The sequence below is a fragment of the Ceratotherium simum genome, chromosome 29 (genome assembly GCF_057802395.1).
Source record: "Ceratotherium simum simum isolate JZ-2026a chromosome 29, ASM5780239v1, whole genome shotgun sequence".
NCBI classification, from domain to species: Eukaryota; Metazoa; Chordata; class Mammalia; order Perissodactyla; family Rhinocerotidae; genus Ceratotherium; species Ceratotherium simum.
In genome coordinates this window covers 18,296,377-18,315,302 of record NC_141928.1, presented here as the reverse complement: position 1 = coordinate 18,315,302, position 18,926 = coordinate 18,296,377, and the positions used below count along the sequence as shown (strand labels likewise).

At 36.3% G+C, this 18,926-nt stretch overlaps 1 long non-coding RNA gene across 4 annotated transcripts in view; it reads right to left on the bottom strand.

Annotated features, from left to right (window-relative positions):
• The window catches only part of LOC147913219 (uncharacterized), a 421,589-nt gene that overhangs the window by 105,823 nt on the left and 296,840 nt on the right, over positions 1 to 18,926 (bottom strand). For 3 of the 4 annotated variants that reach the window (XR_015548922.1, XR_015548923.1, XR_015548924.1), the window contains exon 4: positions 4,609 to 4,772. The exons of the other annotated variant lie outside the window; for it this stretch is intronic. This is a non-coding gene — a long non-coding RNA (uncharacterized LOC147913219). The remainder of the gene's footprint in view (positions 1 to 4,608; positions 4,773 to 18,926) is intronic. 4 annotated transcript variants of the gene reach the window in all.

The window sequence follows — 18,926 nt, the reverse complement described above, 5'->3', positions numbered from 1 at the left end:
AAAGGGCTGCAGGTCACATTTATACAGGCAGCACAGCTGACTTCACAGCAGTCTGGGGAAAGGAAAAAAAACAAAACTCTGGCCTAAAAGTTCTCTGTATTTGATCGACCACAGTAATTGGGGCCTGTCCAGCTGGCATTCAGCTCGGCATAGGGAACAAAGAACGAGGCAGGTTAGGATCAGGGAGCTGGCCATTGCCAGGATTATCCCCTTTTGATTCCTTCTGGACTTGAGCATTAGCTAGTGAGAGAGGCTAGTCCATCCCATCATCTTACAGTGAGCCCTCTCTCAGTTTGCTGAGAATGGTCAATGTCAGACCATTATTTCTAAGCTGCAAACCTGTCTGGCCCCAGCTTACAAGCACTAACAAAAACGGGCAACATTTTTACAAATAACAGGCATTTTGATTGACTTTCCTCACTCTAGTCCCGGATCTGAAGTAACAGATTGGAGAATGGAAGCCAAGGTTCTGGGTTCTGTTGGGAAGGTCACAGCCTCCCTCTGATTTATTGGGGGCTGGCTGCTGGGAACAAGAGACAAGGTGACACCTTGGGAAATAGCCAAGAAAACACAGGCTGGTGTAGATGGATTCCAAAATATGAAACGGTATACTTTCACTCTATAAGATTTTTGAGTATAAAAATGGAAATGAAAGTTGTTTGTAAGTGCTGTTCCGGGATATCTTGTTGAATGGAACAAATAAGCATCTATTGGGGGGGGCTCAACTAGATGTTTTCTAAAGCACATTTTAATATTGACAATTCCGTAATTTAATTTCTTTCTATCAACCTAAATATCTCTACTCCTCAAATTCTATTGTTCTTTAATTTGTATCCCGTAGCATTTTCTACCCACTCTTCCCTCTGCCCCTTCTCCCATCTGGACTTTTCAAAGACAGAGGCAGCTGAACTTGACAGAATATGATTTGAGCAATAGCAGGCAGGACCCCAAATACCTTCCTCAGGTAGTCATAGTGACTGACATTTCAGCATTAAGGATTTTTTTCTTTTTGCTTGGGAAGTTTTTGCCCTTGAGTGTTCCTGTTACCTAGCAGGCTTCACACATCAAATCCAGTGGGCTTTTTCACCACTTTATCTTTCAATTACACCAAATATTGAGTATTCAAGATTGTTCAGAGACAATGAATCCAGACAAGGAGGTTGCAGACCTCAGTGGACGAGGATGCCACATTCCATCCTCTTGTTTGGTGAGATGTGGTGATCAGTGATATTTGAACTACAGCCATGGAGGAAAGGAATCAATGGAAGACATGACCTCCATCCTCAAGGTCTACATGGGGAGATACAGTGTTGATGTACTAAAAACTAACCAATAATTTAAATTGAATGAATGATATAAGTAAACAGTTATGTAGAATTCCAGAGGAGAATGGAGAAAGGTCAAAAAATACTTCTTGGAAAAGGTGGAGTATGAATCTTGATCACATTTAAATAGTAAGTGAGAAGCTTCACAAAGGCTATCATATACCCAAGAATTCACCAAGGAACACATAAGGAGATCATCTACTTTATATGACACCAAGAACAAGCAACAAAAGCAAAAATAGACAAGTGGGACTACATCAAACTAAAAAGCTTCTGCACAGCACCGGAAACAATCAACAGAATACAAAGGCAACCTAAAGAATGAAAGAAAATATTTGCAAACCACATACCTGATAAGAGAGTAATATCCCAAATATACAAGAAACTCCTACAACTCAATAGCAAAAACCCCCAAATAATCCGATTTAAAAATAAATAAAGGACTTGAATAGACATTTCTCTAAAGAAGACATACAAATGGCCAACAGGTATATGAAAAAGTGCTCAACATCACTAATTATCAAGGAAATACAAATCAAAACCACAATGAGATATCACCTCACACCTGTAAAGATGGCTATTAAAAAACTAACAAGTGCTGGAGATGATATGGAAGAGCCAGAACCCTTGTACACTGTTGGTGGGAGTGTGAAATGGTGCAGCTGCTATGGAGAACAGTATGGAGATTCCTCAAAAAATTAAAATTAGAACTATCATATGATCCAGCAATCTTACTTCTGTGTATATATCTGAAATAATTGAAATCAAGATCTCCAAGAGATGTTAGCTCTTGCATTCATTTCAACGTTATTCACAATAACCAAGATATGGAAACAACCTAATGTCCCTCAACAGATGACTGGATAAAGAAAACATGGTATATGCATACAATGGAAGATTATTCAGCCTTAAAACAGAAGAGAATCCTGCCATATGTGACAACATAGGTGAACCTAGAGGACATTGTACTTGTGAAATTAGCCGGTCACAGAAGGACAAATACTCTATGATTCCACTTATACGAGGTATTTAAAATAGTCAAATTCATAGAAACAGAGAGTAGAATGGTAGTTGCCAGGGGCAAGGAGTGAAGGAGTGGACGGAGAGTTGTTGCTCAACGGGTATGAAGTTTCAGTTATACAAGATGTAAAACTTTTAGAGATCTTTCTTTTTTTCCCCTGAGGAAGATTAGCCCTGAGCTAACATCCAATGCCAATCCTACTCTTTTTCCTGTGGAAGATTGGCCCTGGGCTAACATCCATGCCCATCTTCCTCTACTTTATATGGGATGCTGCCATAGCATGGCTTGACCAGTGGTGTGTCGGCGCACGCCCAGGACCTGAACCTGCCAATCCTGGGCTGCTGAAGTGGAGCGCGCGAACTTAACTGCTGTGCCACCGGGCCGACCCCCTAGAGATCTTTGTATAACATTATACCTATAATTAACAATACTGTGTGGTGCGCTTAAAAGTTTGTTAAGAGAGTAGATCTCATGTTAAGTGTTATTACCATAACTAAAAATAAATGTCAATGTTACTGTGAGAGAAGATCTTAGAAATCACAAGAAATGTGATGTCACAAGAAATGTGATGTCACAAGAAAAAAATTCTATGTGAAGTGATTGATGTTAATTAAACTTATTGTGGTAATCATTTTGCAATATATACATATATTGAATCATTATATTGCACACCTTGGACTAATACAATGTTATAGGTCAATTATATCTCAATAAAACTGGAAAAAAAGTTCAATGAAATGTAAATACTGAAGTTAGAGGATATGGTTTCCAGGACCAATGCCACCACTTTACTGTCTCTGAGAACTTAGCTCACTAAATTATATTTTCTTTTTCATCTCAAAAAGGGGAATAATAATGCAACCTATTTGCCAAATATTTTAGGAAGACATCAAATAGAATTGAGTTAGACTATAAATAATAAAAGTAAAGCACTGTACAAATGTGACTTTAGTGGCTAAACATATAATTCTTGGGATTAGATTGTTTTATATACTAAATTATTTTTTAATTGAAATATAACATGTAGAAAAATGTGCAATGTACAATCTTCCATGTACAAATAGATGAATAAAAATCTTCTACATATCAAGGAGAAAAATACAAAGACTTTGTTAAATAGATGCGGAAACCTCATTAGTTATTAGTGAATTACATATTAAAACCATAAAGTGATATCTCTACACAGGTACCAGTATAGCTAAACTAAAAAGAATACACAATACCAATATTAGCAAAGACGTAGAGAAATGGGAACTTGCCTCCATTACTGATGAGGGTGTACATTGTTACAACTACTTTGAAACACTGTTTAACAATTTTAAACAGTTAAACATTGTTTACCAAATGATCCAGCAATTCCACTCCCAGGAAATGCATACATTTGTGCACTCCCAAAAGACAGAGAAAACAGTATTTATAGCAGTAGAAATAGTTTAAACCTCAAGGCATCAAAAATGTCCAACAATTGAATGGATAACGTGTGATGTATTCATACAATGAGATACAGTTATGTAGCAATGAACAAACTATTGCTAACTGCAACACCAGAGAATAATATCAAATAAATAAAATTAACACTGAAAAAGAAGAAGCCAGACGAAATGATTGTTTACTGTATGATAATCATTTACGTAAAGTTCAAAAACAGGCAAAACGAACTGATGGTGATAGAAGACAAGATAGTGTTTACTTACCTTTGGGTGGGGGGAGGAAGTGACCGGGAGAGGGTATGAGAGATTTTCTGGAATGCCAGTTATGTTCAATTTCCTGATCTGTTACATGCTGGTTGTACATTTTATGGATTGGTTTACTTTGTGAAAATTCAAACTGGCTTTTAAATCCCAGCTCCAATTCCTATTAGTTGTGTAAACTTGGACATATTGTTAACTGAGCCTCAGTTTTCTAAACTTCATGAGACTGTTCAATTTAGATGATATTCGTAAGGCATGATATACTATGCCATTGCCAATGGGATAGTAAGTGCTCAATAGTCATTAGCCTCATAATCAATATTATTCCCTATAAAGTGGGTTAATAAAAGTACTTACTCTATAGGGTTGTTATAAATAGTCTATGGAATGGTCAAAACTTAACACAATTACTGGCACATAACAAATTCTCAAAAATTTTAAACTCACTATTATTAATGAAACTTGAGTTTGCACAATTCCTGGGGATTTCCAACCACAGAAGCACAATGTGTCCCAACAAACGTTGACATGTTGAGAAACACATACAAAGCGATGCCTGTCTGAGACATACCAGAGGTATCACATTTGGGGATACCAGCTCTAGCATGGTCCAGCATCCTCACGGCGTGCTCCTCTGCCTTTCACTCTGCTTGTGAGCATGTCTACAATCACTCCCAGCTCTGCTTGTGCAGCGCAGCCCAGGTGTGAAACATCCAATCTCTAGCCATAAGGGAGCTGTGAAAACAGAGGATATTAAATATTTATCAGGATCATTTATTTTGACTTTTACTTTTCTTGCAAATTATTTGCAGGCCAGCAAAGGAATGCAGAGGGTGATGCTTGATGCGAGTGGCTGCAGAACAGCATGCTAATTTTGGAGTCAGACAAAACTGGCTTCATTGCCTGCCACAACCACTGACCAAATTACACTGGTCAAGTCATTTAAACTCACCAAGCCTCATCTTGTTTGTCTGTAAAATGAGGGTAGTAGTAACAGTAGCTATTTCTTAGGGTTTTCATGAGAATTAAATGAGATGGTACATTTAAGCATTGCACAGTTCCTAGGATATATATTCAGTAAATGGTAATTCTTATTCTGATTTCCCTTTATTCTCAGTGTCGGCTATATATTTTTTTTAATTGAGATATATTTCATCTACCATAAAGTTTGTCATTTTAAAGTGTGTAATTCAGTGGTTTTTTTATATATTCACAAGGTTGTGCAATCATCATTACTATCTAATTCCAGAACATTTTTATCACTTATCCATAAAAAAATCTCATACCTTTTAGCAGACACTCCCCCATTCCTCCTCCCTCTAGCCCCTGGCAACCAGGAATCTACTTTCTCTCTGTGGATTTGCATATTCTGGATATTTCATAAAAATGGACTCATAAAATATGTGGCCTTTTGTGTTTGGCTTCTTTCACATAGCATAATATTTTCAAGGTCCATCTGTGTTGTAGTATATATCAGTGTTTCATTCCTTGTTAATGGCTGAATAATATTCCACTGTATGGATATACCGTGTTTTCCACATTCCTGGCTATATTCTTAAGCAAAATTTGGAATTAGCTTAGAAGAATGCTTAAGAAATCACAGATAACTGCTTATATTCAAATTCCCATAATAGAAGATTACATTAGACCTAACATTGAGAGATGGCATTGCATATTACTTAAGATCACAGAATTTGAAGGCAGATGCCTGACTTTAAAAGCCAGCTACATCACTTCCAATCTGCATGATATTAGGCAAGTAATACAATTTCCTTCTGCCTTCATATCCTTATCTATAAAATGGGGATAATAATATCACTTATGTAGGTTTATTTTGAGGACAATATTAGACCTTCTTCTCCCACTTCAGGGGTGCATTGGCTTTTCTTCATTCTTCTCTGTAGAAGAAATGGTGGGCTGTTCAGATTTTCTGGGAATCATTCCCTTCCACATCAATGAAAATGGACCTCTCCATTGACCCCAATCATCGTTTTTTACCATTTGACAAGCACAGATAAATATCAGTACTAGGTATCATCTGATATCCTCTGAGCATAGTTGAGAGACAAAAGAAAATAGTTCTTCTTTGTGGATGACTGTATACCTAGGACCATACTGACCAATTCAGATGGACGGGGGTTTTAAATACTGACTAACATGCCTTCATTGGCCCAATTTTGACCTCAAGTGATTAAAAAATAAAGCTATTTCAAAGTAATCCAAGAGGATGGCCAATAATGATACAAAAAATAGGACAAGGTAATGACTGAATATATTTATATTTTTTATCTATATCTGTATCTCTATCTATTCATCCACCTATTTTTCTGCTTCTACAGCTTAAATTGGAACCCGTCATCAAAATCTGCAGAAATCCTTTGAAAAAGTCATTATGCAGGCGTGCAAGAGTTGTGCAGGAGCCCTTGTGTGTGATGGATTCTAAAGTGGGCCTCATTCATCCCCTTTTCAGCAGCTTGTTCTAATGGTCCAGAACACCAGACTGGGAGTAGGTATCCCAAAGATCCATTGGCTGCAATCAGCCATGGATGAAGCAGTCACCTGTTAAATTTAGATTTCTTGAATCTGCCAAGAGTCCGACACAATGATAAACAGCCACCATTTCTAGTAAAGGTTGGGAAATCTCACTCATTCACTGCTAATTGCTTTGTGGTGTTGAACCACAAAAATGGCAACAAATCAGTCCACAGCAACACCCAATCATGTAGGGATGGCCACCCATCTTGATGACAGTAAGGTCATTTCATCCATCTCCAGAGTGTTGGCTAATTGGCTAATACAAGTTGTAGGATACAGCTTTTTGAGTAACTGAGGGCCTGTGAGAACTTCTTGGAAAATCACTTACAAGGAGAAAGTATTTTCTTCACTATTGCTGGAGTCCTGTTGTTAGAGGGAAATGAGGCACTCTGCGTTCTTTCTTGATGAACTCAGTGAGAACGTCAACAAAGAAATGGAAGATATAAAAAAGAACCAAACAGAAATGAAGAATACAATACTCGAAAAGAAAAATTCACTAGAGGGACTCAAAAGCAGAGTAGAGGATACAGAAGAAAGGATCTGCAAGCTGGATGAAAGACTAGAAGAAATGACCCAAGCTGAACAGGTAAAAGAAAAAAGAATTAAAAAGAGTGAGGACAGTCTACGGGACCTCTGGGACAACATCAAGTGCACTAACATCCGTGTTATAGGTGTCCCGGAAGGAGAAGAGCGAGACAAAGGGGCAGAGAATCTATTTGAAGAAATAATAGGTGAAAACTTCCCCAACCTAAGGAAGGAAACAGATATCCAGGTACAGGAAACACAGAAAGCACCAAACAAGATAAACCCAAAGAGACCCACACCAAGACTCATCATAGTTAAAATGTCCAGAATTAAAGATAAAGAGAGAATCCTAAAAGCCACAGGAGAAAGGCAAGTGACATACAAAGGAAACCCCATAAGGCTATCAGCTGACTTCTCAGCAGAAACCTTACAGGCTAGAAAAGAATGGCACGATATATTTAAAGTGCTAAAAGAAAAAAAAAACTACAGCCAATAATACTCTACCCAGCAAGGTTATCATTCAAAATGGAAGGAGAGATAAAAAGTTTCCCAGGCAAGCAAAAATTAAAGGAGTTTGTCACCAAGAAACCAGTACTATGAGAAATGCTAAAGAGACTTATATAAGGGGAAAAGAGAAGACCACAAACAGGAAAAATTATCTATTTCCATAAGAGGGTAATGGATACAAATGTACAAAAAAGAGGTTAGATATGATATCAAAAACATAAAATGTGGGAAGAGGGGAGTTAAAAAGTAGAGCTTTCAGACAGAGGTCAAAATAAAGAGACCATCAATATAGATTCCTATATATGTAGGTTACTGTATATGGACCCCACGGTAATCACAAACCAGAAACCTATAATAAATACACAAAAAATTAAGAGACAGGAACCCAAACATAATACTAAAGAAAGCCATCAAACCACAAGGGAAGAGAGCAAGAGAAGAAGAAAGGAACAGAGAAGGACTACTAAAACACCGAGAAAAAAATGTTAAAAAATGGCAGTAAGTACATACTTATCAATAGCTACTTTAAATATCAACTGACTAAATGTTCCTATTAAAAGGGATAGGATGGCTGATTGGATAAAAAAACAAGACCCATATATATGCTGCATACAAGAGACACACTTCAGACCTAAAGACACTCATAAACTGAATGGGAAGGGATGGAAATAGATACTCCAAGCAAATGGCAATGAAAAGAAAGCTGGGGTAGCAATGCTCTTATCAGACAAAATAGACTTTAAAACAAAAACTTTAAAAAAGACAAAGAAGGGCATTACATAACGATCAAGGGAACAATCCAACAAGAGGATATAACACTTGTAAATATCTATGCACCCAATGTAGGAGCACCTAAATACATAAAGCAATTGTTGACAGACATAAAAAGAGAAATAGACAGTAACACAATAACAGTAGGGGACTTTAACAATCTACTTACACCAATGGATAGATCATCCAAACAGAAGATCAATAAGGAAACGTTGGCCTTAAATGACACACTAGAACAGATGGACCTAGTAGATATATACAGAACATTCCATCCAAAAACCAAAGAATACACGTTCTTTTCAAATGCACATGGAACATTCTCCAGGATTGATCACATATTAGGCCACAAAATAAGACTCCATAAATTTAAGAAGATTGAAATAATACCAAGCATCTTTTCTGACCACAATGGTGTGAAACTAGAAATCAACTACAAGAAGAAAATCAGAAAACCCACAAATATGTGGAGATTAAACAAAATGCTACTGAACAATGAGTGGGACAATGAAGAAATCAAAGGAGAAATCAAAAAATACCTGGAGACAAATGAAAATGAAAATACGACATGCCAGAATTTATGGGATACAGCAAAAGCAGTTCTAAGAGGGAAGTTTATAGCAATACAAGCCTATCTCAACAAACAAGAAAAATCTCAAATAAACAATCTAACAATGCACCTGAAGGAACTTGAAAAAGAAGAACAAACAAAGCCCAAAATCAGTATAAGAAGGGAAATAATAAAAATCAGAGAAGAAATAAATGAAATAGAGACTAAAAAAGCAATAGAAAAAATTAATATAACCAAGAGCTGGTTCTTTGAAAAGATAAACAAAATGGACAAACATTTAGCTAGACTCACCAAGAAAAAAAGAGAGAAGGCTCAAATAAGTAAAATCAGAAATGGAAGAGGAGAAATTACAACGGACACCTGAGAAATACAAAAGATTACAAGAGAATACTATGAAAAGCTATATGCCAACAATTTGGACAATCTGGAAGAAATGGATAAATTCATAGAATCATACAACTTTCCAAAACTGGATCAAGAAGAAATAGAGAATTTTAATAGACCAATCACCAGTAAGGAGATCGAAACAATAATCAAAAACGTCCCAGGACCAGATGGCTTCCCTGGTGAATTCTACCAAACATTCAAAGAAGACTTAATACCTGCTCTTGTCAAACTCTTCCAAAAAACTGAGGAGGGGGGGAAGATCCCTAACTCATTCTATGAAGTTGACATTACCCTGATACCAAAACCAGACAAGGACAACACAAAAAAAGAAAATTACAGGCCCATATCACTGATGAATCGATGCAAAAATCCTCAACAAAATACTAGCAAATCGCATACAACAATACATTAAAAAGATTATACACCATGATCAGGTGGGATTTATTCCAGGGATGCAGGGATGGTTCAACATTTGCAAATCAATCAATGTGATACACCACATTAATAAAATGAAGAATAAAAATCACATGATCATCTCAATAGATGCAGAGAAAACATTTGACAACATACAGCATCCATTTATGATAAAAACTCTGAATAAAATAGGTATAGAAGGAAAGTACTTCAACATAATAAAGGCCATATATGAGAAACCCACAGCTAATATCATCCTCAATGGTGAAAAACTGAAAGCTATCCCTCTAAGAACAGGAACCAGACAAAGATTCCCACTCACATCACTCCTTTTTAACATAGTGTTGGAAGTCCTAGCCAGAGCAATCAAGCAAGAAAAAGAAATAAAAGAGATCCAAATTGGAAAGGAAGAAGTGAAACTGTCACTATTTGCAGATGACATGATTTTATATATAGAAAACCCTAAAGAATCCACCAAAAAACTTTTAGAATTAATAAATGAATACAGTAAAGTTGCAGGATACCAAATCAATATACAAAATCAGTTGCATATCTATACACTAACAACGAAGTAGCAGAAAGAGAAATTAAGAATACCATCCCATTTACAATTGCAACAAAAAGAATAAAATACCCAGGAATAAATTTAACCAAAGAGGTGAAAGATCTGTACACCGAAAACTATAAAACATTGCTGAAAGACATTGAAGAAGACACAAAGAAATGGAAAGATATTCTGTCCTCTTGGATTGGAAGAATTAACATTGTTAAGATGTCCATACTTCCTAAAGCAATCTATAGATTCAATGCAATCCTTATCAAAGTTCCAACAACATTTTTCATAGAAATAGAACAAAGAATCCTAAAATATATATGGAACAACAAAAGACCCCAAATAGCTAATGGAATCCTGAGAAAAAAGAACAAAGTTGGAGGTATCACATTCCCTGATTTCAAAATATACTACAAAGCTATAGTAACCAAACAGCATGGTACTGGCACAAAAACAGACACACAGATCAATGGAATAGAATCGAAAGCCCAGAAATAAACCCACACATCTATGGACAGCTAATCTTCCACAAAGGAGCCAAGAGCATACAATGGAGAAAGGAAAGTGTCTTCAACAAATGATGTTGGGAAAACTGGATAGCCATATGCAAAAAAATGAAAGTAGACCCTTACCTTACACCATACACAAAAAGTAACTCAAAATGGATTAAAGACTTGAATGTAAGACCTGAAACTATGAAACTTCTAAAAGAAAACATAGGCAGTACGCTCTTCGACATCGGTCTTAGCAACGTGTTTTCAAGCACCATGTCTGACCGGGCAAGAGAAACAATAGAAAAAATAAACAAATGGGACTACATCAAACTAAAAAGCTTCTGCGTAGCAAAGGAAACCATCAACAAAACGAAAAGACAATCTAACAATTAGGAGAAGATATTTGCAAACCAAACATCTGATAAGGGCTTAATCTCCAAAATATATAAAGAACTCATGCATCTCAACAACAAATAAACTAACAACCCAATTAAAAAATGGGCAAAAGACCTGAACAGACATTTCTCCAAAGAAGATATGCAGATGGCTAACAGACACATGAAAAGATGTTCAACATCATTAACTATCAGGGAAATGCAAATCAAAACTACAGTGAGATATCACCTCACGCCCGTCAGAATGGCTATAATTAACAAGACGGGAAACAACAAGTGTCAGAGAGGATGTGGAGAGAAGGGAACTCTCATACACTGCTGGTGGGAGTGCAAACTGGTGCAGCCACTATGGAAAACAGTATGGAGATTCCTCAAAAATTAAGGATAGAACTAACATACGATACAGCTATTCCACTGATGGGTATCTATCCAAAGGATGTGAAAACACCAATGTGTAAAGATACATGCACTCCTGTGTTCATTGCAGCGTTATTCACAATAGCCAAGACTTGGAGGCAACCTAAGTGCCCATCAAGGGATGAGTGCATAAAGAAGAGGTGGTATATATACACAATGGAATACTACGCAGCCATAAGAACCGATGAAATCCAGCCATTTTTGACAACATGGATGGACATTGAGGGTATTATGCAAAGTGAAATAAGTCAGAGGGAGAAGGTCAAATACCGTATGATCTCACTCATTAAGTAGTAGATAATAACAACAACAAACAAACACATAGAGACAGAGATTGGATTGGTGGTTACCAGAGGGGAAGGGGAGAGGGAGGAGGGTGAAAGGGATAATTAGGCACATGTGTGTGGTGATGGATTGTAATTAGTATTTGGGTGGTGAACATGATGTAATTCATGCAGAAATAGAAGTATAATGATGTACACTTGAAATTTATACAATGTTATAAACCAATGTTACCACAATAAACAAACAAAAAAAATCTTTAAAAAAAAAAAAGAAAAAAAAGAACGCCATTATAAAGGATTTCTGTAGAACTGGAAAATATTGAATTATTTCCAAGTTCTTTGGCATAATACCATGAAATGACACCGCCACCACCACCTCACATCCCCACCATTTTACCCTTATTTCTAAAACTAGCCTCTTGGGAAGTGTCACTAGAACATTCTACATTGAGAGATTTTGTAATTTTCTTTGACAGGGATTGAAAAAGCTTGTACCAGAAGAAAATGTGAATGCAGTAAAAATGGTTAAATAATAATAATATAATGGAAAAAATACACTGAGCATCTGATTTTTTGCTAGTCATGGTTCTAGAAATTGGGATGATAGTCATGAACAAAACTAATAATCTCTGCCTCATGGAGCTTCAATTTTGGTGAGGTAGATAGATAAGTAATTAAATAAGCAGAATATTTAGCATGTTAGATGATAAGGGCTGTGGAGAAGAATGGAGTGGAGAAAAAGGCCAGGATATTTTGGGTTGAAGAGGGAATTAGACATTTTAAATAGGGTTTTCAGGAAAGCCTCAATCAGAAGACAACATTTAAATAAAGTTATAAAGGAAGTAAAAAGAGAGCCATATGATAGGTGTGGCAGAAATAATGGCAAGTAAAAAGGCTTTGAGTCAGGAGCATCCCTGGCATTTTGAGAAATTTAAGTTGGTGGGGCCAGAATAGAGTCTGGAGGAGAGCAGATGATGGAGTTAGAGAGAAACAGAAGATTAGATTGTAAAGAGAGCATGGGCACAATCCAGTTCAGATGTATCCAATCCATCTTCATTGAAGCCCATTTTACATACAACAAAATGCACCTATTTAAAATTCACAATTCTATGGGTTTTGACAAATGTATGCATTCATGTAACCTCCAGCGTAATCATGACATGAAACATTTCCATCATCCCCAAAATGTCTCTTGTGCCCTGTCCTCCAATAGCAGCACATCCGATCTGCTTTCTGTCCCAATAGTTTTGCCTTTTCTAGTATGTATCCTACAATATACAGTCTTTTGTGTCAGGCTCTTTTCACAAAGCAATGAACACACAACAACGTGGATGAATCTCAAATGTGTCATGCTGAGTGGTATTTTATGGCAAGAATATGCCAAAATTTGTATCTCTTCACTTGCAGATGGACCTTAGGATTGTTTCCATTTTGGGGCTATTAGAAATAAAGATGCCATGAACATTTGCATAAAAGTTTTGTGGAGACATATATTTTAATTTTTCTCAGGTAAATACCTAGAAGTGGAATTGCTGGGCTATGTGCTGTGTATGTGTTTAACTAGAGGAAACTATCCATCTGTTTTCTAAAATGGATGTATCATTTTGCATTCCCACTAGCAATGTATAAAACTTCCACATCTTTAAGAATGTTTGATATTGTCAGTGGTTTATAATTTAGCCATTCCAGTATCTGGTGGTGTCTCATTGGGTTTTCAATGTGCATTTCTATGATGGCTAGTGACGTTAAAAATCTTTTCATATGCTTATTGGTAAATTGTATGTTTATTTTCCTAAAGAGTATGTTCAAATTCTTTTTTTAGTTTTTAATGGGCTATTTTTTTATTATAAAATTGTAAGTGTTCCTATATGTATTCTGGATATTAGTCCTTTGTCAGTGTGTGTACCATCTTTTTATTTCCTTAATGGTATCTTTTGAAGAAGAGAAGTTTTTAATTTCGATGAAGTCTGATTTACTAATGTTTTCCATGGTTTATGCATTTTTGTTTCATCCACAAAATTTTTTTACTACCATAAGTTTGGAACAATTTTCTTCTAGAAGTTTATAATTTTAGCTTTTATATTTAGGTCTGTGATCCACTTCAAGTTTCTTTGTTTTGTTTTGTTTTCTTTGTATATCATGTGAGTTAAGGGTCAATATTTACTTTTTCCATATAAATATCCAGTAATTTGAGCAGTATTTGTTGAAAATAATTTACTTTCATTATTTAAATGCTTTGATAATTTTCTGACAATCACTCGACCATCTGTGTATGTTTCTGTTCTGTTCCAGTCTCTATATCTATGCTTATGGGAATGTCACATCATTTTATTTATTGTAATTTAAGAATAAGTCTTGAAATCAGGTAGTGTTAAGTCTTGAAATTTTGCTTTTAAGTTTTAGAATTATTTTAGTTATTTTAGTCTTTAATTTCCAATACAAATTTTAAAATCAACCACTGCAAATGGACTATGGAGATTTTATCAGGACTGCATGAAAACAACAGACAAATTTGGGATTATTAACATCTTAGCAATACTGAGTCTTCCAACCTATTAACATTGTATATCTCTCCATTGTTTTAGATCTTCTTCACATTGTCTCAGAAATGTGTTGTAGTTTTTAACCCATAGGTCTTGTACATGTTTAATTAAATGAGTCCCAAATTATTTAAAATTTTATATGGTATTGCAATATGGTATTTATTTTTTATTTCAATTTTTTTTTTGTTTACTAGCATACAGAAATAGTTCTGCTGTTAGATGCTGCCTTTGTTTCCTGTTGTTTGCTAAAATCTCTTAAGAGTCCTAGCATCTTTTAAAATTTTTTTCTTCTTTTATTGTGCTGGTTAAGACCACTGACACAATGTTGAATAGAAGTGGTGAGAACACACAGTTTATGTGTTATAAACCTCATAATACATTATTAACTTTGCTTTAAAATTAAGTTAATAATAAATGTCTTTTTTGTGTGTGTGTGAGGAAGATTAGCCCTGAGCTAACATCTGTTGCCAATCCTCCTCTTTTTTGCTGAGGAAGATTGGTTCTGGGCTAACATCTGTGCCAATCCTCCTCTACTTTATATGGGATGCTGCCACAGCATGGCTTGACAAGCGGTGCATTGTCTGTACCCGGGATCCGAACTGCAAACCCTGGGCCGCCGAAGCAGAGTGTGTGAACTTAACCACTACACCACCAGGCCAGCCCAAGATTTTTCTTTTTATCATGGGTTTTCAACAATTTTATTATGATATGCCTTGGTGTAGTTTTCTTTGTTTTTCTCCTTTGGGGGCTTTCTTGAGATTCGTAGATCTCTGTATTTATTATTTTCACCAAATTTGAAAATAATTAAGTAATTATTTCCTCCATCATTTTTCTCCTCCTTCCTCTTTTTTTTTTTTTTTAAAGATTTTATTTATTTATTTTACACTCCAAAGCCCCAGTAGATAGTTGTGTGTCACAGCTGCACATCCTTCTAGTTGCTGTATGTGGGACGCGGCCTCAGCATGGCCGGAGAAGCAGCGCGTCGGTGCGAGCCCGGGATCCGAACCCAGGTCGCCAGCAGTGGAGCGCGCTCACTTAACCACCAAGCCACGGGGCCGGCCCTCCTCCTTCCTCTTTCCTTCTCCTTATTAAATTCTAATTACCACGCTTGTTAGTGTTCTGTGGGATACTGAGGCTCTGTTTATATTTTTCAACATTTTTGCTCTTTGTACTTCAGGTTGGATAGTTTCTCTTGCTATGTCTTTTCTTTTCATTCACTGATTTGTCTTCTGATGTTAAGCCAAATTGATGAATAGTTCATTTTAGGTAATAATTCTCTCTTTATTATGTCTACATATTCTTTTAATTTCTTCAGCCTGTTTATAAAATTTATGTTACCTTATTGAGTTTTTGTCTTCTATTTCCATCATCTCTTACCATTCTGAGTTTTTTGCTGTTGTGGACCATTTTCTTCTCTTAGTTACGTGTCACTCTTTCCTGCTTATTTTCATATCTAATAAGTTTTGATTGCCTATCAAACACTGTGGATTTTATGTTGCTGAGGGCCTAATTCTGTTGTCTTCCATAAAGAATGTTGCATGTCGTTTGGTCCAGCAGTTAATTTCTTTGTGGATCAACTCGATAATTTTGAAGCTCATTTAAAACTTTTTTTTTTCTTTGCAGATCTAGAGTAGTCTACTTAGAGCTGGGTGTGACCTTCTTGGGGTCTTTAATGAATGGCCTTTGTATTCACTGAAGTCTCGCCAAGCTGGTGGGATATTTAATAATCCGTGGCCTTGTATAAGCTTAGGGAATTTTCAAGGTTATAGCTCAGGTTCTTTCTCTGACAGTTGTTCTTTTCCCATGGCTTTATGGAATTTCCTCCTGCACTTGTGCAGATTAATATTCAGCCAAGAGCCCAAGAGTCCTCTATATTGATTTTTATAGTTTTTGCTTTATTTAGCTCTTTCCTCTCCAAATTCTTTCCTGAAAATTCAAGCCATCTCGGTCTCCCTGACCTCTGGTCTATGTTTCTTCATCTCAGTGAATCCACCAGACTTAGCGTGCATTTTGGCCTGAAAATTTCCTCCCGACAGACAGTCTGGATGATCATAGATCACACTTTGTTGGTTTCCATTCTCAGGTGTCATAATCTGTACTGGTTGTTTGTCCAACATCTGAAAAAAATTGTTTCATATATTTTGTCCAGGTTTCTGGCTGTTTAGATTGGGAGGAAAAATCCAGTAGCAGTTACTCCATCACAGATTAAGAATATTCTGTAAATAAGAAATTCTGAAAATAAAAATCCCTCAATCTAGTTCAGATTTTACTGCAAGAAAAGTCGTCTTACTACCACTAAGATTTAGCCTCGACATTTCTAGGATATGATTGATGGTTTTAATGGTCCCATTCTGTCCTGACATTCTGTCTTTATAAGTCCCTCCCATGGCTCAACACACAAACAGAACAGAAATGTGATGAGCAATGTAGTAGAGATGCTACCAGCTTGGTTGATTTTAGAGTAGAGATATTCCACATTCCGTGGGAGGAAGTGCTGCTAGAGAAAGCAGGGGACCACGAAGCAGTTAGTCCACGGATATAAGTAAGTAAGGCAGTGCTGATGTTTTTAACAGTACGGAGAAGAATTTGTTAGGATTCATATGTATAAACGTAATGACCTTCAAATGCCTGGTTATGTTTGCTGAACACATTACTCTAAGATTTCCCAAAGGATATTAAGTCTTACAGACCATGCTTTTGTTATTTTCCATCCTCAATTGGCTAGCCAACATCACATGACGTTATGCATCAGTACTACCTTGGCATATACAATAGTGATCAGAACACGGACAAAGTATGAGAAAGTGTGAAACCTACTCTTAGTTTTGTTCAAAACTAGCTGTTACCATGGGCAAGCAAGCTCACTTTCTAACTCTCAGTTTTTCTGTCTGTGTAAGACACATAAAATTACTTTCTGTAACTAACAAAATTGTTTAATTAAAAATAATGACAAGAATATGTGATTCTTATAAGCTATAAAGGGACGTGTAAAATACAATATTAGAAATATGGTAACATAAGTACATGGTGCTTTAAAATCTATATGTTTCATCTGTTAATAAATCTATTCTATTTTGGACTGTTTCTTTTGCTCTCCAAATGTTTCTACAAACTCAGAGTAGCTCTCTGTAGTTCCTGAAGATGTCACACTGAGATGCGGAGTCTAAAACTTGACCGTGTAACTGGAACACATATGTGTATATATGTGTATGTGTGTTTGTGTGTGTGTGTGTTTCCTGACTCAGACTAGCTGAACTTCTGATAAAAGAAATATCCACGACAATCAGCAAATTCACTGAAAATAGTAAAATTATTAGGTGAAAGATAAGGTCAAAATATATTTACAGGTAATCTAAAATTAGAGCTACTTGCGTAGAAAGAGACCTGTTCCAACAGAGAAATATCCTGGGAGAATGAGATGATGATTTTTAACTATCTTGATTCCCCCATGTGTTTTATAGAGGAAAAAGTGAAACTTTGAATATCAGTATTTACTTAGGATTTGGGGCACAAAATGTGATTTTTCCAATACATATATATGATATAATGAGGTTGAGGGAGAATTCCTTCCCATGAGGACCCTTTCTGTACGGCCACTGAATTGTGAAGAGTGATGGTCGGCACAACATGACATGGAAAAGATAATGTAGAGATCAGCAGAACTGAGTCACATGCTGATTCTGCCACTTCTTAATCTTGTGACGTGATCAGGATAGCCCCTGCTTCTGGATTAGTTTCCTTGTCTGCAAATTGGAAGGGATGTTCTAGGTGGTTCAAGCTCTCAGCCTATTTAAGATTCTGCTTGTACCCAAGCCAATGTTATGAGGAGAGACCCTGGAAAACATTCACCCAAAAGAATCTCCCCCATGGCACCTAACATTCTGAGATTTTGGAATTATTCCTCCTGATAATGCAGACAGACATCTTTGAAGTTTAAATATACCAGGAATGCCCAAACAGTACTACCCACACCTTAGTGTATATTTATTAATCAGACCCCTTTACTTTATAACAAAGAATACAGAATGGCACAAATACTGTATGAGCTCCAGTTTATTAGAGATTTGCAATATTCTGCTTCTCTCTAATATAGTACATATAGACCCTAAAATCCAGGGTTTATAGATCACTGGAATTTCATTTGCAGAGTTAGTTCTGATTCACTCTCAGGCAATTCCTGAGTGGATATTCTCATTGGGTAAAATGTGGTTTGGAAATGAAGGACACCTGATAGAATAGCTGTCAGAGAACAGAGGTGCTATGTGGGACAATGCTCAAGATGAGACCAGGTGAAGCTGTTTCTGGGATCATATCTGTTAGGGTTCTACATGGCTTGTTGTAATTTTCTTACTGTTAGACTGTGACTCTGACTCATATTTCTGAACCATGGTAGGTTATTAAAAAATATGACTGTGGAATGAAAGAAAACACAGTAGGATGGCTGCAAGGCTAAAAGCCATAGTCTGTAGGTATACCTCACCTAAGGCAAGAGGAAT